Genomic DNA, 25,544 nt, shown 5'->3' with positions numbered 1-25,544 from the left:
CTCCATCCCTTCCTAAACAGGGGCGTTATATCAGCCATTTTCCAGTCCTTTGAGACCCTCCCTAACTCCAGTGATTCCTGAAAGATCACTACTAATGCCTCCACAATGTCCTCAGCTATCTCCTTCAGAACTCTGGGGAGTAGTGCATCTGCTCTGGGTGAGTTTTCTACCTTTGGACTTCTCAGCTTCCCCAGCACCTTCTCCTTAGTGATGGCCACTACAGTCACCTCTGTCCCCTGACTGTCTTGAAGTTGCATTATGCTGCTGGCATCTTCCACAGTGAGGATTGATGCAAAATACATATTCAGTTCCTTTGCCATTTCCATGTCTCCATACTACTTCTCCAGCCTCTTTTTCCAGTAGCCCAATGTCCACTCTTGCATCTTCCTTACCTTTTGGACATCTAAAAAAATCTCTTGCAACCTTCATTTATGTTACTAGCTATCTTACTGCTATATTTCATCTTCTTCCCCCTTATTGTCGTTTTAGTTATTGTCTGCTGGTTTATAAAGGCTTCCCAATCCTCAGGCTTCCCAATAATCTTCACCAGATTGTATTCTTTTTACTTCTGCAAGTACGAGTTCCCTTGTCACCTCCCCCCTCTCACCCCACTATTTAGTTTTAAATCCTATCCACAACCCCAAGTATGCAATTCGCCAGGACTCTGGTCCCAGAGTGATTCAGTTGGAGCCTGTCCACTCAGAACAGCTCCCTCCTTCCCCATTCTCGTGCCAATGCTGCATGAATTTGGACTTGTTTATCTGAAACCAGTCTTTGAAATACATGTTTGCTTCTTTAATATTGTTGACCCTGTGCCAATTAGTTGGTGGTTCAGGTAGTGATTAATGTTATTACCTTTTTGGTTCTGCTTTTTAATTTAGTCCCTAGCTGCTCACATTCCCTCAGGAGAACATCTTTCCTCTTTTTACCTATACTGTTGGTACTCACGTGGACCACAACAACTGAATCTTTTCCCTCCCACTCCATGTTCCTTTGCAGCCCAGATGAGATATCCTGAATCAGGGCACCAGGCAGGCAACATAGCCTTCAGGACTCTCGATTTTGGCCACAAAGGATAGTGTCTATTCCTCGCACTATGCTATCCCTAATTGCAACTACATTTCTCATTTCTCCCCCACCCCACCCAGCCCTTGAATGGCTCCATCTACCACGATGTTATGGTCAGTTTGCTCATCCTTCCTACAGCCCCTGTTCTCATACACACAGGGAGCAAGAATCTCAAACCTGTTAGACAAGCTCAGGGGCTGAGGCTGTATCTCTCTGACTGCCTCACTCGTAGTCATACCTGCCTGTCCTTGACCACTAACTGAATTCAAGGTAGTGTGTCTTAAGGGTGTGATTCCTTCCGGAAACACAGCATCCAGGTACCTCTCCCCCTCCCTGATGGGCCACAGATTTCGGAGCTCAGACTCTAAGCCACAGTTTCTCAGCAATCAACATTTGCTACAGATGTGGTCACTATGAACCACAATGGGCTCCACCAGCTCCCACATCATTCAGTTCCAACACATCACCTGACCCAGCATCTTTATTTTAATTACTTAGTTCTTAATTTAACTTTTAAAAACTTTGTATTTGTCTTTCAGTTTGTAGCCTGTAAATATTTCCCCTATTTACTTCAATCTGAAAATAACCTGTAACAGATAGTCAAATTAGTAGCTGCCACCAACCAATGAACTTATGATTTACAGTGATATCACTCTGAACCCTGATCCTGGGCTTCAAATTATCCAGTTAAAAAAAGGTTGTAAAGCATCAGCTATAGAAAGTAAGAAATAAGCTCCTCATTCCCTCTGCACTGACTTCCCACATTGCCTTCAAATTCCCAAACAGTGTATTCTCTCGGGCTGTGTATCACTCTGGATGTGATCCCTCCTTCCTGACCATGTGAAGCTTACTAATTCAATGGGGAATTCAGTGATGGTAATACCCTTGAAAATCAAAGGAAAATACTTAGCTTTTCTCTAATTTAAATTGGTCATTGCCTGACACTTGTGTGACATTAATGTCATCTGCCACTTATCAACTTAAACCTAGATGTTGTCCAGGTTTTCTACACATGGATATGGGCCCCTTCAGTATCTAAGGAGTCACAAATAGTGCTAAGCATTGTGCAATCATCAGCAAACATCCAATCTGTAACCTTGTAGAAGGGAAGGTTAACAATGAAGCAGCCAAAGATGGTTCAGTTTAGAATTCCACCCTGAGGTACTCCTGCACTGACATCCTGGGACTAAGATTAATGATTGCCAAGAGCCATGGCTATCACAATAAACATGAACTATTAAGCTTTGAATTCCATTGACTGATTTAATACCTGGAACTGACTTAAATTGGCCACAGACATCACCTGCACAAGGTTAGTCAAGTTGATCAAGTCTCATGAAACCAACATGCAATAAAAACCAAAACCAGCCAGCCCCCATGGGAGACGTGAAAAAAACCTTCATTCCCTGTTTTGATTTACATCATTATGAGTATCTTCACATGTTGGAGACCCTACCCACAATGATCAAACTTGAAATATAACTTCTGCGGGCATAAAAAATACAACTTGTTTATATTTCAAGGAACATACCTCTCTCTTTGTCTTTTAAAAAGAAAAATGCTCAGTGACAACACTGAATGGGAAGAAATACCAGGAAACTGAAAATTAAAAGATAACTGCAATATCTGATACTGCCAATGGTCCAAGAAAACAACTAATCAATTTGAAGACATGCAAGGGACCCTGAGAACATCATCGTGTTGTACTGGACTTCTTTGTGTGTCTGTCTGTGTGTGTGACCTTTTCACAGGGTTAGTAGGTAACAAACTCTCCCTTTCGAGAGCAAAGAAAATATTGTGTTAGCATTTTGGTGGTTTTCCTCCTAATTTTCTGCGGTAACATAACTAGAAGATACGGGAAATCTCAAAACTGTGCATTTACATATAGTATACACTCATGAAAAATAAGTTTACATATGGAAGTCCCATTTCAAGTTGGAACTCATTAATCTGATAGCTGAACCAGACAAGTTCACAGCACTCCAGGGCACTGTTGATACTTAATGAGCTTATTTAACACACTAATTGAAGTTAGAACAGTGCACCTATCACTGCACTGCTTGTTCCTACTCACCTCCAGATAACTTTGTAAACAAGCTTGTAATAGAGAAGCTGGGCTTTTGTAGTGCATGGGTAGTGTTGCTACCTCTGAAATAGGAGGCCTACCTATTCCAGAAGTGTGTAATAACATAACTGAGCAGGTTGATTAGAAAATGACTATAATGTATAAGCTGATAAATAACTAGATAAATGTGTGGGATGTCATATACTGGTAAATGATGCAGTTTTAGGTAGCTGAACTCTTAACCCTTATAATTCTGCATCTAACTTCTCTGGATTTGGGTAGCTTGGGAGCATTCATATGAAAGTAAAATGCACAGAACAAAAATATGCAAAGAATAATTCTGTGGCTGTAGATTTCTCATTAGTTCAGCTTGAATGCTCCTAAACATTATTGTAGTCAACAAAATAAAATGTTCCATTGAAATATGAATCTAATATTCAAATTTAAGCTGTAACAAATTAATGTAGTGATATAAAGCATGTATTTTTAAATAAAAATATGGGGTGAGTTAAATAGGCAAAACACTATACATGAATGAAAACAAAATCATTCTGATCAAGGGTTTCCTGTTTTACAGAGCACCTAAAAGCAATGACATTTGCCATAAATGTCTTGAAGTACTTGAATCAGTATGAGTACCTGAAAACAGAAAGTTTTGCTTTTACTTGACAAATAAAATAGTTCAAAAATAACCTTGCTACTGGTTTATTTGACAAAATAACAAAAGTTGTGCAATTATTGTTTACAACATACTTACAGTAATGTTACTGAAACAGTAATTACTTGAGATCTATGCTCTGAACACTTTAGCTTTAACCTTACGATAACAGTATACAGTTAGAGATACAGATCTTACTGATCTTCTGTTCCTAACTGCAAGACGTTTCCTGTTACTTGTTCAAGAAGAGCTTTGCAATTGCAGCACATACAACATCAGAATATTTATGCATAATCAATTCACAAATAGGATAATTAAACCTGCAAATTTTCAATATTGTGTTCAAGATTTGTTACAACTGGGATAATCATGCATCTTTTAGTGTCTTAAATTTAATCTAATTGCTGATCCATCTATTTGGTCTAAATATTTTATGGATCTTATGATGTTATAGCTCATAATCTCTTTACCTGTAAAAAGGCTTTATCCTGGGCAAGCAAGCCAAAAAAAAATCATAAAATTTAAATGTCATCCATTTTACAGCTTGATTCATTGTCAAATTATCTTGTCTTAGTGCAGTTGCATTTTCTACTTCATTCCTACTCCCACTACGCTTGATATCACTCACAGCAAATTCTCAGCAATTTAATAATTCAGTATTTTGCACATTTGTACTAAGTTTTCTTTCATAATCAAGAATTTATTTGAACTGCATTGACTATGGCTTAGAAATTTGCCCAAACAGTATTGATTTTTTGAGTGCTTTGTGGCCTCCTCATCTTCCAGTGTAGTGAACCAGAAGAGAACAGACATTACAAGTTGTACCAGGCTTTTGGTGCAAGTAGACAACTTGGCATCAGCAAAGCCAATCCAAATTATGCAAACCACAGAATATCAGTTAATTTAGTTCCGCTCTTTTTGCAAGATATGCCTTCAATTTTGGTATGCCACAATGCATTATTGCCCGTGGTATTTTCCCCAATAACCACTCATGGTACTCTTTGTTATTTGCCATCACTACCAGTATGTGGTACTGGGTAAGGGTTGTTTGAGACTGTTTGCTTCCACTGATCCTTCCTTGTATTTGCTTTGTCCTTCTAGGGAGTGCTAGTAGAGGATAGATCACCACAGTGTTTCTATAGAAGAGGCATTGTTCTCACATAACAAGGTTTATTGCATGATTGCAATAAGTACAACTACATTGGTCAGACGTAATTCCTAGAACCATAGGGAACTATTGTAAATACATACACTTCCTTTGGGAGCTAGAGTAGAATTTCTTGTGTCCACCCACAGACTCTGTGTGACATCAGCCAAATGGGTGGAGCCAATGTAACATGAACATTAACCCCTTTTGAATGAGAAGGAGAGGCTGAATAAGCTGGGTAAAAACCGAAAGGAATGCAGATGCTGTAAATCAGAGACAAAAATAGAAATTGCTGGAAAAGCTCAGCAGGTCTGGCAGCATCTATGGAGAGAAATCAGAGTTAACGTTTCGGGTCAAGTTCTGAGAAGTATCACTCAACCTGAAATGTTAACTCTGATTTCTCTGCACAGATCCTGCCAGACCTGTTGAACTTTTCCAGCATTTTCTATTTGTGTCTCTGAATAGGCTGGGACATTTTTCATCAGAGTGTAGGAGGTTGCGAGGTGATCTTAAAATCCAATACCAGGGTCCTGTGCTTAAACAAAGGAGATTACAATACGGTAAGGGAGGAGTTGTCTAAAGTAGACTAGAAGCAAAGACTATGGTGGGACAGTTGAGGAACAGTGGAAGACTTCCAAAGCAATTTTTCAAAGTGCTCAGCAGAAGTATATACCAGTGAAAAGGAAGGACTGTAGAAAAGGAGTGATTAGCCATAGATGTCTAAGTAAATAAGGGAGGCTATCAAATTGAAAGATAAGGCATACAAAGTGGCAAAGACCAGTGGGAAACTAGATGATTGGAAAAAGTTTAAAGGTCAACAGAAAGCCACAAAAACAGCTATAAAGAAAATTAAGATAGCTTATGAGAGTAAACTAGATCAGAATATAAAGACAGATAGCAAAAGTTTCTCCAAATATGTAAACAAAAATGAGTGGCTAAAGTAAACTTTAGTCCTTTAGAGGATGAGAAGGGGGATTTGATAATGGGAAATGAGGAAATAGCCAAGGCATTGAACAGGTATTTTGTGTTGGTCTTCATAGTGGAGGGCATGAATAATGTGCCAGTAATTGATAACAAGGAGACTAAGGTAGGTGAGGACCTAGGAACAATCATTATCACGAAAGAGGTAGTGTTGGGCAAGCTAATGGAGCTAAAGGTAGACAAGTCTCCTGGCCCTGATGGAATGCATCCCAGGGATACTAAAAGAGATGGAGGGAGAAATAGCAAATGTGCTTGTGGTAATTTTCTAAAATTCATTGGACTCTGGGCAGTTCCAGCAGATTGGAAAACAGCAAATGTAACACCACTGTTTGAAAATGGAGGTAGACAAAAGATGGGGAATTATAGGCTGGTTATCTTAACTTCTGTAGTGGGGAAAATGCTTGAATTTATCATCAAGGAAGAAATAGCAAGACATCAGGATAGAAAATTTTCCATTGGGCAGACACAGCATGGGTTCATGAAGGGTAGATCATGTTTAACTAATTTACTAGAATACTATGAAGACACTATGAGCGTGGTGGACAACGGGGTCCCAGTAGATGTGATGTATCTAAATTTACAAAAGGTATTCGACAAAGTCCCACACAAAAGGCTGCTGCGCAAGATAAAGGTACACGGCGTTACGGTCAATGTATTATCATGAATAGAGGATTGGTTAACTAACAGGAAGCAAATACTGGGGATAAATGAGCGCTTTTCTGGTTGGCAATCGGTGACTAGTGGTGTGCCTCAGGAATCAGTGTTAGGTCTGCAATCGTTTACAATTTACACAGATGATTTGGAGTTGGGGACCACATGTAGTGTGTCAAAGTTCGTGGTTGTCACTGAGATGAATGGTGGAGTAAAGAGTGCAGAGGACTCTGAAAGTTTGAAGAGGAATATCGATGGTTTAAATAAGTGAGCAAAGGTCTGGCAGATGGAGTACAATGTTGATAAATGTAAAGTCATTGATTTTCATTGGAATAACAGTAAGAAGGGCTATTATTTGAATGGTAAAAGATTGCAGCATGCTGCTGTGCAGATGGATTTGGGTGTACTTGTGCATGAATCATAGAAGGTTGGTTTGTAGGTACAACAGGTAATTAAGAAGGCAAATGGAATTTTGTCCTTCATTGCTAGAGGGATTGAGTTTAAAAGCAGGGAGGTAATGTTGCAGCTGTATAGGGTGCTGGTGAGGCCACACCTGGAGTATTACGTGCAGTTTTGGTCTCCTTACTTGAGTGAGGATGTACCAGCACTGGAGGGTGTGCAGAGGAGATTCACTAGATTGATTCTGGAGTTGAGAGGGTTGGTTTATAAAGAGAGACTGAGTAGACTGGGATTATATTCATTGGAATTTAGAATATTGAGGAGGTTCTTATAGAAGCATATAAAATTATGAAGGGAATATATAAGATAGAAGCAGTGAGGTTGTTTCCACGGTGGGTGAAGCTAGAAAAAGAGGGCATAGCCTCAAAATAGGGGGAGCAGATATAGGACTGAATTGAGGAGGAACTTCTTCACCCAAAGGGTTGTATATCTGTGGAATTCCCTGCCCAGTGAAGTAGTTGAGGTTTCCTCATTGAATGTTTTTAAAGTTAAGATGATAATTTTTTGAATAATAAAGGAATTAAGGGTAATGGTAAGAGATTGGGGAAGTGAAGCTGAGGCCAGCAAAAGATCAGCCATGATCTTATTGAGTTGCGGAGTGGGCTCAAAGGACCAGATGGCCTACTTCTATTCCTGGTTCTTATGTTCTTACAGAGGTTTATAAAATGATGAAGGGTATAGATAAGGTGAACGACAAGTGTCTTTTCCCTACAGTGCAGAATTTCAAGACTAGGGGGCATATATTTAAGGTGAGAGAAGAAAGGTTTAAAAAGGACATGGGGCAATTTCTTTACATAGAGAGTAGTTTGTTTATGGAATAAACTTCCAGAGGAAATGGTGAATGCGGTGCAGTTACAACATTTAAAAGACATTTGGATAAGTACATGATTAAGAAACGTTTGGAGGGTTATGGGCCTACCACAAGCACATAGGACTAGTTTAGTTTGGGATTATAGTCGGCTTGGACTGGTTGGACTGAAGGGTCTGTTTGTATGCTGTATGACTTTATGACTCTCTGACCCTTTAGAACTCCTACCTGATATAACACTATCAACTAACACAGAGATAGTTATGCAGACATTGATGTTCTCTTTGTGCTGCCTTCATGGCTTAAGAGGAGATGCTAGTGTAGTGGTAATATCACTTGATTAGTAATGCAGAGACCCTTGCTAATGCTCTGGAGACACGATTTCAAATCTCACCATAGCAGCTGGTAAAACCTGGCTGCGACCAAAAGATCTGGAATTAAATGACAGATATTGTCAATTGTCATAAAGACCCATCTGGTTCACTAATTGCTTTTAATGAAGGAAATCCATCATCCTTGTCTGACCTAAAAGTGACTTCAGACACAGAGCAATGTAGCTGCCCCTTAACAGCCCTCTGAAATGGCCCAGCAAGTCACTCAGTTCAAGGTTAATTAGGGATAGGAAACAAATATTGAGCTTGCCAGTGATGCCCACATCTCATGAAAGAATAAAATAAAAATAGAGGCAAACAGCAAAAATGTAAAACTAAACTGGAGGATCAGACAGAAGAGGGATGAGAAAGATATATTGCGGAGGAGACTATATCTACATTGGGTACATATGGTGTTTCCACTTTATTGAGAAAGGCTACCACTAAGCTATTTCATCTGTTGAAGCTTAGACAGCTTGAAATAATCATGTAATTGTATCTTTCAGCCAACATTTCAGATTTTTCTATCATAATTTCTGGATAGATCTTGCCCTGTTGGTGGGACAGTGATATACAATTGTGGAAGAGTGGGACTCCTCAATAGTGACTCCAGATTCTATAAAACTCATGGCATCATGGTGAACATGCACAGGGAAACCTCCTGTTGATTGCTGTCTACAATTCTTCCTTAACTGAAGAATCAGCATTCATCCATATTGAATAAACTCAGAAGGAGCACAGAATGGTACTCTTGGTGGGAGACTCCAATTTCCTTTACAAACTGTGGCTCTGTAGCACCACAATAGACCAAGCTAGTTAAGCCCAAAAGGACACAGTGCCAGACTGGGCTTGCAGCAGATGGTAACAGACTACAGAAAGGGAAAATACTTGACCTTGTTCTCACAATGCACGTGTTATAAATGAAGTTGTTTGTGGCTGTGTTTGGAGGAGCAACACCAGACAGTAATTGTAGACATAAAGTCCTGCCATCTCATTGGAAGCACTTTCTCCAATCTGGAGTTGTGTGTCATGTAACAATGCTTTTAAAGATATATTTTGTCCTTTTTTTTGAACAGAGCATTTGAGCCAAAGGTGCCAAACCAATTTGGGTTCCGAGGAAGGGTCACTAGACCCGAAATGTTAACTCTGATTTTTTTTCTTCATAGATACTGGCAGACCTGCTGAGCTATTCCAGCAACTTTTGTTTTATTTAAAGATGGAACAATAGAAGCAGCATGAATAGGTGGAGTCAGGCTTCCCTACAACAAGTGTTTTAGCTTAGCTTTCAGTGGTTGCTGGTATTTTGAAGCTGGTTGTGGAAGCTGCTATCTCTCTCTTTCCCTCTATAACAGCTAAAAGCTGTGGGTTGTCTTTCTGCCACCATAATCCCATGTGAGACAATCTGTTTTACTGACTTTGCTTTTGCCAAGGGTGTGTTATTGGGATGTTACTATACTGAACATGAGAGAATGACATTGGGGAAATAACAATGGGGCACCAGGAAATAGAAATAGAATAGGAGTTGAATAAGTATTTTGCATTAGTCTTCACAGTAGATATTACTAATAGCATGCCAAATATAATAAATAATCAAGGGAAAAATGAGGCAAAGGAAATAAATGCAATAATGATCCCTAGAGAAGAATCACTAGAGAAATGAATAGGGGGCTAAAAGCCAATCTGTTCCCTGGGTCTTGCATCCTACGATTCTAAATAAAGAAGCTACAGAGATAGTGGATATAAATGCAATAATCTTCCAAGAAACTTTAAATTCTAGCTAAGTCACAGAGAAGATTGGAAAACTGCCAATATAACACTTACAGATAGTTGCACATGGAGGACATTCAGACTATGTCTACAATGATCGTCAAAGCTCTACCCCAATCCCAGTTTCCTGCTCTTGGTTCCTAGTCCTAGAGGCTATGGCAACACAAGTGAATATCCAAATGCTGTTTATATGTTATGAGAGTTTCTGACTCAGCCATCCTTTCATAGACTGTTGTAAACTCTGAGTGAAAAAAAATGCTCCTCAACTTTCCCATTAACCTTTTATCTCTTAGCTTACATCTACCTTAGGTCAATGTCTCCTGGTTATTGACCCTTCTACGAACAGGAAATTACAGTATTGGTAGGAGTGACAACCCTATTGTGCTTGTGGAGATTAAGTCAAGCCTTCAGATTGAGAATAACCTCCATTGTTTTATATGGCATATCACCAAGCTAAATGGAAAAGACTTAGAATAGATCTAGCAACTCAAGACTGGGCATCGACAGCAGCAGAATTGTACTCTGGCACAATCGGCACACTCATGGTTCAGCAAATCCCCGCACTCGACCATTGCCATCAAGCCATAGGATCAGCCCTTGCTCAATGCAGGAGGGCACGCCAGAACCAGCACCAGGCATAAAAACAGAAGTTTCTAGAAAAGCTCAGAAGGTCTGGCAGCATCTATGAAGAAAAACATCAGAGTTAACGTTTTGAGTCCTGTGACCCTTCCTCAGAACACCAGGCATGCCTGAAAATGAGGTGTCAGCCTGGCTAAGCTACTAAACAGGACTACTTGAATGCCAACAGCATAAGCAGCAAATGATAAACAGAGATAAGTAATCCCATATACAACTGATCAGATCTAAGCTCCGCACTCCTGGCACATCCAGTAATGAATGGTAGTGAACAATTAAACAACTCACTGGAGGAGGAGGCTCTGCAAATATCCTCTAGCTGGGGGTAAAAATAAAGTGAGTTTTGCTTAAAACCAAGTAGTGTGACCAAATCAAATTACATCTGGAACATAACACCTTACATTTGCCTTTAAATAAGATAAAAGTCAGGGCCTATGCTATCTCCTTGATATATGTTTGGTCTGGTCTATAACAGTTACTACTACCATGCTAAATGGAATAGATTCAGAACTGATATGGTAATACAAAATTGGCCATCCATGAGCTGACCATGGGTCCAAAACTGCAGTAGAATTGCATTCCAACACAGTCTGTAGTCACATAGCCTGACATATCTCTCACTTTACCATTAACATCAAGCCAAAAATCCAATCTAAGGAAGAAAAGACAAAATTCCTTTAGGACCTTCATGAGCACAGATTGATCCAAAATGCATTATAGCCACTGAAGTACTTTTGAAGTGTATGCACTGTTGCAATATGAAACCATGTAGAAAAGCAATCCAGAGCATAGGGTATACATGAATATGAGGTGTTAACTTAATGAAGCTGCAATGCAGAACTATATGTATGTTAAATAGTGGACATTAAGCAATATGCAGAACTAAACAATCTGATAATCAATAAATCATAAAAATCAGGATCTTGCTGCATCCAATCTTAAATGATAATGTAAAATGATATAACTAATGGAAGAATGAGGGTTCAAAGAATAACCCCATTCTCAATTATATGCAAGCCTAGAACAGGAATGCAACAGACAAAACATTCACAATGGCCTCTCTGTTTCATTTTATACATTTAAAGAAGCACTTACTGCCATTTTTAGATTATATGTTAATTTAGCCTTAAAATTTATTTCTTCTTATTTTTGGATCATCTTTTGCTGGTATGCCGAGTCCTCTAGTTTATTACTGCTCTTTGCCACATTGTATGCTTTTTCTTTCAAATTGATATTATCATTATCCTCTTTTGTTAATGACAGTTGATTTATTCTCTGCATAAGATCCTTCTTTCTCATTGGTATTTATCTTAGTTGTTTCCTTTGCTATTATAATATCTTCTCTTGTCAGCCACGTTTCTTCTAAACTCATGGTTCTGTTGATCTGCGCACAATAATCAGCATTGGCACATCATTTGCAACATTGATTTCTAATCCTGGAAGTCACTGCCATGTATAGACTTTGGAGGCCCACGCAGCTGATAACAAAATTTGAGAGAACACTGCTTGTCAACTGTGGTTAGTCCAAGTTTAAGTTTTCTTTATTTCATCACTTTACAGCCAGTTTCCAAAATGGATATTAACTAAGGTGAAACTAAAGCATGGACAGCACTGTCTGTGAATCTTTTCTTTCTTAGTCAGCTTTCATGCCATAGGATTCTTTCAGATAAGGGGTGAAATCAGCAAGACTGTTTGTAGTACAAAGAAAGTTATGAAGGCTCTATGTGCTTGTATAAACTCCTTCCCTTTGGACCAAAGCAATTTTGGACAGCATTAGACTTTATTTGCAGAGTAGGCCCCTAGGTTAATAATACCATCAGCTGTACATATATTGCCTTCTGGTCTACCCATCATCATCTTAACATGCTTATCAATTGTAATGTATTCTATACACTCAATGGAAAGACAGAGGCATAGTGATATTGTCGCTGGGCTAGTGATGCACAGACTCAGGCTGACAATCTCAGGACAGGCGTTTGAATTGCACCAGGGCTGATAATGAAATATGAATTTAGTTAATAAATCTGGAATGAAAAACTAGTCCAAATGACTATGAAACCATTGTTAAATGGTGTAAAAGCCCATCTGATTCACTAACACCTTTTTAGAAAAATGTTTGCCGTTCTCACCTTGTTTATCCTATTTGAGACTTCATATCCAGAGCAATTTGCTTGACTCTTAAGTCCCTTTGGAATAACCCAGCATGCTATTCAGTTGTACTTAACTGCTTCAAAATCTAATAAAAGGAATAAACAAGGATAGACCACTGGCAATATCCAAGGCACTGGAAATAACAACAGCACACACACAGCCTTGTTAACACCATAAAGTCCTCCTCACTAACACCTGGAGACTTGTGTCACAATTGGGAGAGCTGCCCCACAGACTAGTCAAGCATTGGCATGACATAACTATTCTCATGGAGTAATACCATATATTACCATATATTCTGTGAGTCCTCAACATTGACTCCAGGCACCATAGAAAGTCCTGCCTTCATCTTGAGGATATCCTCAATTGTATTGTCTGGTATCATCATTGTGTTGAAAAGGACAGATTTTGAACAGATCTAGCAAATATTAGGTATCCATACGACACTGCAGGCCAGCAGCAACAGCATAATTGTATTCAATACGATTTGTAATCTCATGGCCTGATATTTGCCCCAATCTATCATAAAATCCAGGGATCAAACCTGATTCAATGAAAAGTGATGGAGGGCGTGCCAAGGGCATAAAAATGAAGTGAAACCAGTGGAAACTCTAACACAGAGCCACTTGCATGACAAACAGGACAAATCCAACCTGGTCAAGCACTGCTCGATCATTCTACTCTCAATCACCAGCATAGTGATGGAAGGGGCCATCGACTGTCATCAAGAGGTGTTTGCGAAGGAATAACCTTCTCACTGACAATTAGTTTGGGTTCTACCAGGGCCACTCAGCTCCTGACTTCATTACAGCCTTATTCTAAACATGGGCAAAAGAGATTCCAGATTTTTTTGATTTACTTTGCTTAAATGTTTGGTTAAGAGTAAGTTAACTTCATTGCAGATGGATTTGAGTGTTCTCATGCATGAATCGCAGAATACCAGTATGCAGTTAAATCAGGTAACAAGGAAGGCAATGAAATTTTGGCATTTATTGCTGAAAGAATAATGTATAAAAGTGGGGAAGTATTGCTGCAACTCTGTATGGCATTAGTGAGATCACGCTCAGAGTATTGCATACAATTGTGGTCCTCTTACTTGAAGAGGGATGTAGTTATATTGGAAGCAGTTCAAAGGGGATTCGCTAGATCGATTCCAGAGGTGAGGGGTTGGTTTTATGACGAGAGATTACGCAGTTTAAGCCTATAATCTCTGGAGTTTAGAAGAGTGAGAAGATATCTAATTGAGATTTTTTTTTGCCAAAGGGAATTGATAATGTGGACGTTGAAAGATGTTTCCTCATGCAGGGCAATCACGAATGAGAGGTTATAGTTTTAGGATAAGGAGTAGCACATTTGAAACAGAGATTAGGAGAAATTACTGCTCTCAAAATGTTGTGAATCTGTGGAATTCATTTTCCCATTATGCAGTGACTGCTGGGCCATTGTGGAAGTTTAAGGAGGAGGTAAACTGATTTTTAATTACTAATGGCTTGAAGGGTGATGGAGAGTAGACAGGGCCGAGATGAGATCAGCCATGATTGTGTCAAATGGAGGAGGAGGCTGAAGGGGTTGAATTGCTTTCTCCTGCTGCTAGTTCTTATGTTTTAACTTAAGATATGGCAATTCTGTCCAGTGTGTTACATGGCCTGCAATGTGTGGGATGTCTGTTATGCTCCTGACAGACAGGATGACCACATTGACAGGACATGCCATCGGTTTGACCAGCCTGAGCACCAGGTTTTGGAGCTTGAGTGTCAGCTGGAGACATTGTAGTGCGTCCATGAGGCTGACAATTATATGGACGGCATGTTTTTAGACCAAGGTGTCCCTGTACTTTAAGGTGCAGCCAGAGAAGGAATGGGTGAGCACCATTCAGAAGAAGGGAGGCAGTCAGGTAGTCAGGAAATCCCCAGAACGAATCTTACTCAAGAGCGAATATTCTGTGTTAGAAAGTTTTAAGAATGACAATTGCAACCAGAGCCAAGTACACAAGGTGGAGAGGGGCGGTTTGTGGGTGTGTGGGGAGGTGGAAATGGCAAACAAGAGCAATAGTGCTAGGAGTTTCAATAGTAAGGAGTACTGAAAGGTATTCCTGTAGCCACAAAAGTGACTCCAGGATGGTGTATTGCTTCCCTGGATTTGTGGTAAATGATGTCACTGATTGGCTGCAGGAGGCATTCTAAAAATGGAGGGCAAACAGTCAGAGATCATGGTACACGTTGGTACCGACCACTTTGGTAGGAAGAGGAATGGGATTCTGCAGCAAGAATTTAGAGGGCTACGCAGCAGATTGAAAAGCAAGACCTCAAAGATTGTAATTCTGGATTTCTCCTGGTGCCACATGCTAATGCGTATGGGACTAAGTGGATCGAGCAACCTGAATGCATGGCTCAGGAGTTGGTGCAGGAGGAACGGCTTTAGATTCCTGGCTCTCTGCGTCCATTTCTAAGGAAAATGGCATTGGCATAAATTGGACAGACTACAGCTGAAGTGAAACAGGACCAACATCCTTTTGGGCGGTTTGCTAGAGCTATTTGTAGGCCTTTAAATGAATTTGGCTGTGGATGGGATATGGAGTGGAGGCGCCATAGGGAGTGATGCACAGAAGATATATGATGGAGCTTTATAAGACATTCGTTGGTTCACAGCTGGAGTATCACCACACAATAGGAAAGACGTGATTGCTCCGGAGGGTGTACAGAGTAGTTTCATCATTCCAGCTCAGGCTGGAGCATTTCAGCTATGGAGAGAGACTTGGTAGGCTATGGTTACTTTCCTAGGAGCAGAGAAGGTTGAGGAGGGGCCTAATTCAAGACTATAAAATTATGAGGAGCATAGATAGTATGGAAAGATCAAAAATCAGTGGGGGAGGTGGCATAGATTTATGGTAAAGAACAGAAGGTTTAAAGAGCATTTGAGGATTTCTTTTTCCCGCAGAAAGTGGTGGGTATCTGAAACCCACTGCCTGAAAGGATGGTAAAAGGGATAACCATCACAATGTTTAAGAAGTATTGAGATGAACACTTGAAACATCAGAGCATTGAGGCTTTGGGCCAAGTGTTGGGAAATCAGACTAGAGTATCCATAGAATCCCTACAGTGTAGAAACAGGCCATTCAGCCCAATGAGTCCACACCAACCCTATGAAGAGCATCCCACCAAGACCCATTCCCCACTCTATCCCTGTAACCCTGCATTTCCCATGGTTAATGCACCTAACTTACACATCCCTGAATACTATGGGGAATTTAGCAGCCAATCCACCCAACTTGCACATCTTTGGACTGTGGGAGGAAACCGGAGCACCTGGCAGAAACCCACACAGACATAGGGAGAATGTGCAAACTCCACACAGATAGTCGCCTGTGGGTGGAATCCAACCTGGGTCCCTGGTGCTGTGAGGCAACAGTGCTAACCACTGAGCCACCGTACTGCCTGCTTGATTACTGATGTGGACACAATGGGCTGCAGAGTCTCTTTCCAGAAGGCTTTTGATAAAGTAGCACACAAGTGACTGTCAGCTAAGGTGAAAGCCCACATAATTGAGGTAAATTACTGACATGGATGGGAAATTGGTTGAATGGCTGGAAGCAGAGAATTGGATAAGTACTCAAATTGGCAGAAAGTGACTAGTGGTATGCCACATGGATCTGTGTTGGGGCGTCAATTATTCACAATATTCATTAACAACTTGGATAATAGCGTACAACTTCAAATATCCAAACTTGCTGACAACAGAAAATCAGGCAGCATTGTCGACAGTGTTGACAACAGGATATTGATAGATTAGGTGAATGAGCAAAGCTGTGGCAAATGGATTTTAATATAAGCAAGTGTGAGGATAGATCAGGATATTTTTTATAAGGTGCATAGTTCTTTAAACTATCACAAACAGATACAGAAATTAGTAAAGAATGCTAATGGAATGCTGGCCTTCATATCTAAAGTACCTCTACATGCAAATAATAGTAGAGCTCTGGAACTCTCTTCCTCAAAAGGTGGTCAATGCTACCTCAATTGTTAAATTTAAATCTGAGAAAGACAAACTTCTATTGTGCAAGGTTGTCAAGGGATATGGGCCCAAGGCAGGCATATGGAGTTAGCCATGATCAACCATGATCTTATTGAATGGCTGAGTAGGCTTGAGGGCTGAATGGCCTACTCCTGATCCTATGTTCCTATATGACTCTAACTGAGGTGTGAGTGACTGCCATTGGTATCAAGGCATGTCCAATTATAGGATCAAAGAGCTTGAGCAAAACTAAAGCCAATGGGAATCAGGAGGAAATCTCTCAGCTGGTTGGAGTCATAACTAGCATAAAAGAAGATGGCTGTGGTGCTGTAGATCTGTCATCTCATCTGGGACATCACTGCAGGAGTTCCTCAGTGTAGTATTCTTGTTCCAAGCATCTTCAACTGCTCATCAATCATCTATCCTCCATCATAATTTTAGAACAGCATATGTTCACTGATGGTTGAACAATGTTCAACACCATTTGTGACACCTCAGATACTGAAACTGTGTCCATATGCAGCAAGACATGGACAACAGATTGATAAATGGAAAGTCAAATTCATGCCACGTAAGTGCTGGGGAATGATGATCTCCAATTAGGGAGAATCTAACAATTCTCCCTTGACATTCAATGTTGGTACTGTTGTTGAATCCCCCACTGTCAACTGGATTAGACAAAAACTGTACTGGATTAGCCATATGAATATAGTGAACAGATCAAGGTCTAGGAATTCTACAGTGAATAAAACACATCCTGTCTCTGTAGAGCCTGTCCACCAATTAGAAGTCACAAGAGTGTGATGGAATATTCCCTACTTGCCTAGATGAGTGCAGATCCACCAACACTCAAGAAGCTTGATACCATCCACAGAAAATAATTCGACTTGATTGACATTCCATTCACCATCTTCAATGTTCACTCCCTCCACTGTGAAGCACAGTGGCAGCAGTGTTTACCATCTACAAGGTGCAATGCAGTAACTCACAAAGACTCCTCTCGCAGCTCCTTCCAAACATGTGATCTCCACCATCTCGAAGGATAATGGAAGGAGATGCATGCAAACCCCACCACCTTCAAGTTCCCGTCAAAGTCATACAGTATCCTGACTTGGAAATATATCAATGTTCCTTCTTTGTTGCTGAGTCAGAATCCTGGAACTCCCCTTTTTAACAGACTACGTGCGTCCCTACTCTCAAAGTGTCGCAGCAGTTTAAGAATGTAGCTCACCATCACCTCTCAGACAATTAGGAATGGGCAATAAATGCTGGTCCAAATAGGAATGCCCGTATCTCATGAATGAATTTAAATACTCAGAAAGTGATAAATAATTTTTGCCATAACAATATTTCTAACATACCAACTTTGCACAGTTCTTTCACTATTTCTGCTTTGTATTCCACTAACTGTAAGATGTGATTTATTTCTGTCCATGACCTTTGTTGACTGAAAGGATTTGTTTTACAACAAAAGAAGTGCCTCAGGAGCAATGCAGTATAACAGCTGGAAGAATTGTAATCTTATCCATCTAATTTTACTTTAGAAATTTTAATTATTAAGCTAAAACCCTGGATTCCTAGAAGGTGTGCATTTTAAATCTTTAAAAAAGTCATAAATCTCAATAATATTTAGCAATGAGCAACAAATAATGACTTTGCCAGCAAAGCTTAAAACATTAAGCAAAATTTGGGACTTCTGTATATACGCAATTAGTTTCTTCTATTAGATATGCTCATAACTCATTGTCTGAAGAGCTATTTTGGGACACTAAGGGGCATGAAAGGAATAATATTTTTATTATATGGTATCAGTATTCATTATATATATTCAATCTTCCAAATAGCCAAGGTCCTGTGCCAATGCTAGAAACATTATATGTAAAGTATATTCTTATGTTAGTAGGAGCATAGGAATATAGGAACAATTTAGATGTTGAAGTAGATCATTTGGCACTTCAGACCTGCTCAGCTGTTCAATATGATTTGATTGATCTTGTTGAGGTCTGAACTCTACTTTACTGTCTGCACCCCCATACCCCTGACTCCCTAGTCTACCAAAAATCTATCTAGCTTAGCCTTGAATAAATTTCAGTGTCCACTGTTTTTGGGGAAAGAGAATTCCACAGATTAACAAACCTCAGCTAGAAATAAATTCTCCTCATTGTCCATCTTAAGAGTAAAACCTGGCTGTAGTCCTTCCTACAAGGTGAAGTGGCCTCTTATAATCCGTCTTGGTAGTTCCCCTCAGATCTTATATGCTTCGATTCGAATGGCTAAAGGCCCAACCTGTTCAACCTTTCTACGTAAAATAAATCCTGCATCCTGGGAATTGGTTGAGTAATCCTCTTTTGAACAACATATTTATATTTTTTTCAAATAAGGAGAATAAACGTATGCACATTACTCTAGGTCTCACCAAAGCCTTTTTGAGAATTGCAGTAATATTTCCCTTATTCCTTTGTAATAAATGACAATATTCTATTTGGCTTCCTAATCACTTGCAGTACCTGCACACTAAATTTTTTGCGATAAACGTAGCAGGACACCCAATCTTTCTGTGTCTTCGAGCTCTGCAACCTTTCTCAATTTAAATAGTAGGTTGCTTTTCTATTCTATCTGCTACATTATACGCCATCTGCCAATTTTTTGCCCATTCACTTATCCTATTTATATCCCTGCCTCATCTTGACAACTTATTTTCTTAGCAATCTTGAAGTCATCAGCAATTTTAGTGACCATACATTCTAAGCCATGATGCCAAATTCACTGCTGCATAAATAATTTATTCATAGTAATGATTTTGCATACTATTTTCCAATTAGTTTTCTTGAAACTTTTATTTATTGGTTTATGGCTGCATTAAAACATAGTCACCAAAGACAATCTTCACATTTTGCTTCCAAGGTTGCTAACACAGTAAGTAGAACAAATAACCCTGGTTTCCTTTAATCTAACCAACATTATGCGCAGTTACAATTAGTGAAACACAATAGGCAGATTTCACTGTAAAATTAATGATGAGCGAACAGCACTCACAATTATTTATGCGCAAACAAGAAAGCAATGACCAGGGACTGCACAATTAAATATGGAAATCCGAAATTTGCTCTCAAAGAGCCAATATCCCTGAGCAAACTGCACCAAAATGGCGCAAAATTTATTGTCTTGCTCCCCATTCAATTATATTGTTCCCAAGTGACTTTGTTGATATAGACCAAACTCACCACATAAAGTGAGGGTTTGAAGGTACTCATTTAACAGTGCAGTAAGTCCTAATTACCGCAAGAACTTCTCGGACACTGAAAATTAAATTTGCTAGTGTGACATTTCATTTTTCAGCTTTTAATTGTTGTTGAAGATTTTTTTAAAAATTGAAGGCGGCACAGTGGCTCAGCGGTTAGCACTGCTGCTTCAAAGCGCCAGGGATCTGGGTTAGATTCCAATCTTGAGCGACTGTGTGGAGTTTGCAAATTCTCTCCATGTCTGCATGGATTTTGTCCGGGTGCTCCAATTTCCTCCCATAGTCCAAAGATGTGCAGGTGAGGTAGATTGACCATGCTATATTGCCCATAGTGATTAGGTGGGTTAGCCATGGTAAATGTGGAGTTACAGGGATAGGATAGGAAGGTATGGGTCTGGCTGGGATGCTCTTTGGAGGTTCGGTGTGGACTTGATGGGTTGAACAGCGTGTTTCCACACTGTCGGGATTCTGTATGTAGCTAGCGGTCTTACTTTCTCTTTGCCTCTCTTATCACTCTCCCATTCAACTTTTCTCTTCCTTATTTTGTTTTCTGCAGCTAGCTTGATGTTAAATTCCAATTTTAATCTGCACTTCCTGGTTCTGTTTCTAGATTGCTCATTAATAATTTCTCAATCTGATAGGGTAAGGATATTATACATTCCTCCACCTTGTTCGTGTCGGCCCTAGATGTCCTCTAGTGAAGTGTTGTGTTGTTCGGCTGACAGTAATACGTTCAGCATTAATACAATCTGGAAACGATCTAGCCGGTCACCTTGGAGTGATAAAAGTTGAGGGTAACAAAAACTGCTGGCTTTTAATAAAAAAAACCGGAACTGAAAGCATACCAGAAACTTTAGGTCAGAAACAGCAATTACCAACTGTCAGTGAAACTGGCAACTCATTTTTGTTAGCCAGCCAATTTTTCTCCTTAAAGGTAATTAGGGATCTACCTACAGCACATGGACCGCAATGTTCGAGAAGGTAGTTCATTACCACCTTCTCAAGGGGGATTGAGGGTGGGCAATAAATGCCCATTGAAAGGCTCTTGATGCCCACATATTTGAACGAATAAAAGGAAAAACCACAAAGCTTCTCAAAGGGAAGTAACTGCAGAATTGTGATGGGAGGAGCAGCTGACATAGCATAAATACAGCAGATCTTTCAAGCTGCTTCCCCAGTCACGAATTCTCCCTCCCATGCTCACTGCTTCAGCTCTTGCAATGACAGCTTCTGCTCTGACTTCTCTTTGCAGTGACAGAATCTATGATCAGAGGGGCAACCTGAGTGGGAGAGAAAGGACTTGTGAATGGAGGAACAGGAGCAGTTATTCTGGCTGGTTCCACCGCTGTCACTTAGCAGACTTCCAGCTTTATTTTTCGACATCCTCTGGGAGCACAAAGAGAAATGGAAAATGAAAGAACAGGAAGAAGTCTTTGCCAATAACAAGACTGGATCATTGACACTCAGGTTTAGCTTATGGTACTTGATTTACAATATGTAGGCAGAATCAGTGAGAAGACTGTTCAGGACCTCAATGACTCAGCCTTGTGCCAGGCTGAACTTGACTTGGCCCACTCACGATCCAGGTGCTATCCAAGTGCACAGAAATAAAAGAAGCTGCACTCCCTGGCCTGTCCCAATGTGCTCTCACACACACACACACAGGCACACACACACACACACACACAGGCACACACACATACACACACACACACACAGGCACACACACACACACAGGCACACACACACACACAGAGACACACACACACACACACACACACACACACACAGAGGCACACACACACACAGGCACACACACATGACCCAAACTCCTTCGCTGGCAATATGGATCCCCAGCACTGTCAAATTAATAGTATAAGCAAATCTGCAGATTAAAACGGAATATGAAGGCAGTCATGAGTCTAACATTACAAGGTATTAGAGACTATACCCTTTTAACTTACACAAAAAGCTTTACATCAGCCCTGAGGCCAACATTTATTTTTAACTTGACTTTTCATGGTAAAATGAGCCTTGTCACAGAAACATTTAGTCAGCTCCTGAGGTCATTCAATTGTAGTTGCTGATCAAAACTCCTATTCTTTGTAAATCCTTACAGAAGGTATAGGTATTGGAGGTAAAATTTATCTCAATGCTTACTGTAGTCAACCAGTTTATTCTGCAATCACTTAGGACTTGTTTTCATTTGTATCTTCTTTTTAAATTCACTCCTGTGTAGTCATTACCAGTTTTGTCTGTTGCCATATCCATTGTCCAAACTCTTCCACATACATACACACAATTTCTCCCCATATATCACACACTTACATGCATTATACTGTTCACACACACAATTCCATGTAGCCACATACACCCCACTCAAACATACACAGACAGAAAATATCCAACCTGAACAGACATACAATGCATTTCCCATGTGCACACGATACCCATACCTCCCAACACACACAGAATATCCATGACAAATACTCACCAACCAAACCACACAAACACAGTCACAAATATAACTGATACCCATTCTGTACCCATTCACAAAAAACACTCACCTCATACTCGCACATACGCATAATGCTCATCCCACACCCAGATGTGCACCTATTACAAAAAAAACCATGGGCACACACACAAAAACAAACATAGGCAGGTAATTCTCTATCTCCTCCACCCCCCCTCTCTCTCTCTCCCTCACACACACACACACACACACACACAAACAGACAAACAATACCCACCTGCAAGACACACATAATATGCATTCCGTGCCTATACACCAACTATATATCTACCCCGCAGTAACACTCATGCACAGTACCCATCCCCCATGCAAATTATGCAACACATACACGTAAACACAATATACATATACAACACACATGTGCATACAATATACATCGGTGATCACTCCTGTCAAGAATGATAGTCCTCCATGAGGGCATCTTATTTGTGGGTCTTCAGATGGCTGAAGAGCCAATCCTGGATCCACAGATTCTATTGCAGTGTGGGCATTGGTGGGTGGTAATGGTGGTTGCAGATGGTGGTGGGTGGGCCTTCCTGATGTTCTGTCTCTCCTTACGCAAGAGTCATTTCTGTTCAGCAACGCGACAGCGACTGTTTTTGTGGCATATAGCTCCCTGCTGGATGACATCTCTCCAGTGATTGTGGTTTGTAGCCATGTCCTTCTAGTGGTTGATGTTGTTATGGACTTTTCTGAGGTTTGTCCTGATGTTATCTTCAAACTGTTTCTTTTGGCCACCAGGGGCACACTGACCTTCCTTCAACTGAGAATACATGATATGTTTTGGGAGCCGTGAGTGGGCATTCAGGTGACATGGCCAGTCCATTGGAGTTGCTGTTGAACTTTAGTGGTGGTGACGCTAGCTATATTGACCTCCTTCAAGATGCTGGTGTTAGTGTGCTTGTCTTTGCACACACACAAAATAATGCACAGACAGTAAAAAGAGTTTTACATTCATACTGCGCTTTTGATGACCACCAGATCAGGAGGGCAGTCCAGGGACATGAGATAGCTTTGGCGAATAGGGTTAAGGAGAATCCAAACAGAATCAATAAATACATTAAAGATAAAAGAGTAACTTGGCAGAGAATAGGGCCTCTTAAAGATCAGCATGGCTGTCTATGTGTGGAACCACAGGGGATGGGTGAGATACTAAACAAATATTTTGCATCAGTATTTAACTGTGGAGAAGGACTTGGAAGCTAGGAACTTGGATAAATAAGTATTGATGTTTTAAAAAGAGTTGACATTAAAGAAGGAGAGATGCTGGAGGTCTTAAAATGCATAAAGGTAGATAAATCCCCGGGACTTGATCAGGTGTTTCCCAGAATTTTATGGGAAGCTAGGGAAATGTTTGCTGGGCTGCCTGCTGAGATAATTGTATCATCAACAGCTATTGATGATACCAATATTGATGATATTGGTGAGGTGCTCGAAGACTGGAGGTTGGCTAATGTGGTGCCATTTTTTAAGAAAGGTTGTAAGGCAAAGCCAGGGATCTATAGACTGATGAGCCTGACATCAGTGATGGGTAAGTTGTTGGTGGAGATTCTGAGGGACAGAATTTACAAGCATTTTGAAAGATAAGGACTGATTAGGGATAGTCAGCATGGCTTTGTGCATTGGAAATTATGTCTGACTAGAGTTGATTAAGTTTTTTTGAAGAGGTGACAAAGAAGACTGATGAAGGCAGAGCGTTAGACGTTTATATGGACTTCAGCAATGCGTTCGACAAGGTTCCGCATGTTAGACTGGTTAGTAAGGTTAGATCACATGATATCCAGGGGAACTAGCTAAGTGCATACAAAATTAGCTTGAAGGTAGGAGGCAGAGAGTAATGGTGGAGGGTTGCTTTTCAGTCTGGAAGGCGGTGACCAGTGGTGTGCCACAAGGATCAGAGCTGAATGCACTGCTTTTCATCATTTATATAAATGATTTAGATGTGAAAGTAGGAGGTATGATTAGTAAATTTGCAGATGATACCAAAATAGGTGGTGTAGTGGACAGTAAAGAAGATTTTCTCAGAGTACAACGGGACTTCAATCAGATGGGCCAATGGGCCGAAGGGTGGCAGATAGAGTTTAATTTAGATAAATGTGAGGTGTTGCATTTTGCTAAGGCAAGTCAGGGCAGGACTTATACAGTTAATGGTAAAGTCATGGGGAGTGTTGCTGAACAAAAAGACCTGGGCTACACATTCATAGTTCCTTGAAAATTGGATCACAGGTAGACAGGGTGGTGAAGAAGGCATTTGACATGCTTGCCTTCATTTGTCATAACATTGAGTATAAGAGCTGGGATGTCTTGTTGCACAGTATCATGTGAGGCACAGAACATTGGTGAGGCCACCTATGGAATACTGTGTACAATTTTGGTTGCCCTTCTGTAGGAAGGACACTGTTAAACTTGAGAGGGTGCGGAAAAGATTTACAAGGATGCCACCAGGGCTGGACAGTTTGAGCCATAGGGAGAGGCTGAATAGGCTGGGGCTTTTTTCCCTAGAGTGTTGGAGACTGAGGGCTGACATTATAGAGGTTTATAAATCGTAGGGTGAATAACCAAGGTCTTTTTCCTTGGTAGGGGAGTCCAAAACTAGAGGGACATAGGTTTAAGTTGAGAGGGGAAACATTTAAAAGGATCTGAGGGGTCACCTTTTCACACAGAAGGTGGTGCATCTATGAAATGAGCTGACACAGGAAGTGGTGGAGGCTGGTACAATCACAAGATTTAAAAGGCATCTGGATGGTTATATGAATAGGAAGGGATTAGAGGGATATGGGCCAAATGCTAGCAAATGGGACTAGGTCAGATGTGATGTATGATCTGTGCAGATGAGTTGGACCGAAGGGTTTGTGTCTGTGCTGTATGACAGTATGACTCTGTTTCAAGCTGGTTTACAGTCAATGATGTACTTCTGAAATGAATTCATTGTTCTAATGTAGGAAACATTGTGCACTACAATTGTCTCGTGGATTTTCAGAAGCTTAGCTAAAG

Source organism: Rhincodon typus, chromosome 19, assembly GCF_021869965.1.
Source record: "Rhincodon typus isolate 14 chromosome 19, sRhiTyp1.1, whole genome shotgun sequence".
Lineage (NCBI taxonomy): Eukaryota > Metazoa > Chordata > Chondrichthyes > Orectolobiformes > Rhincodontidae > Rhincodon > Rhincodon typus.
The sequence above is the reverse complement of the archived record's forward strand: the minus strand, read 5'-3'. Positions refer to the sequence as shown.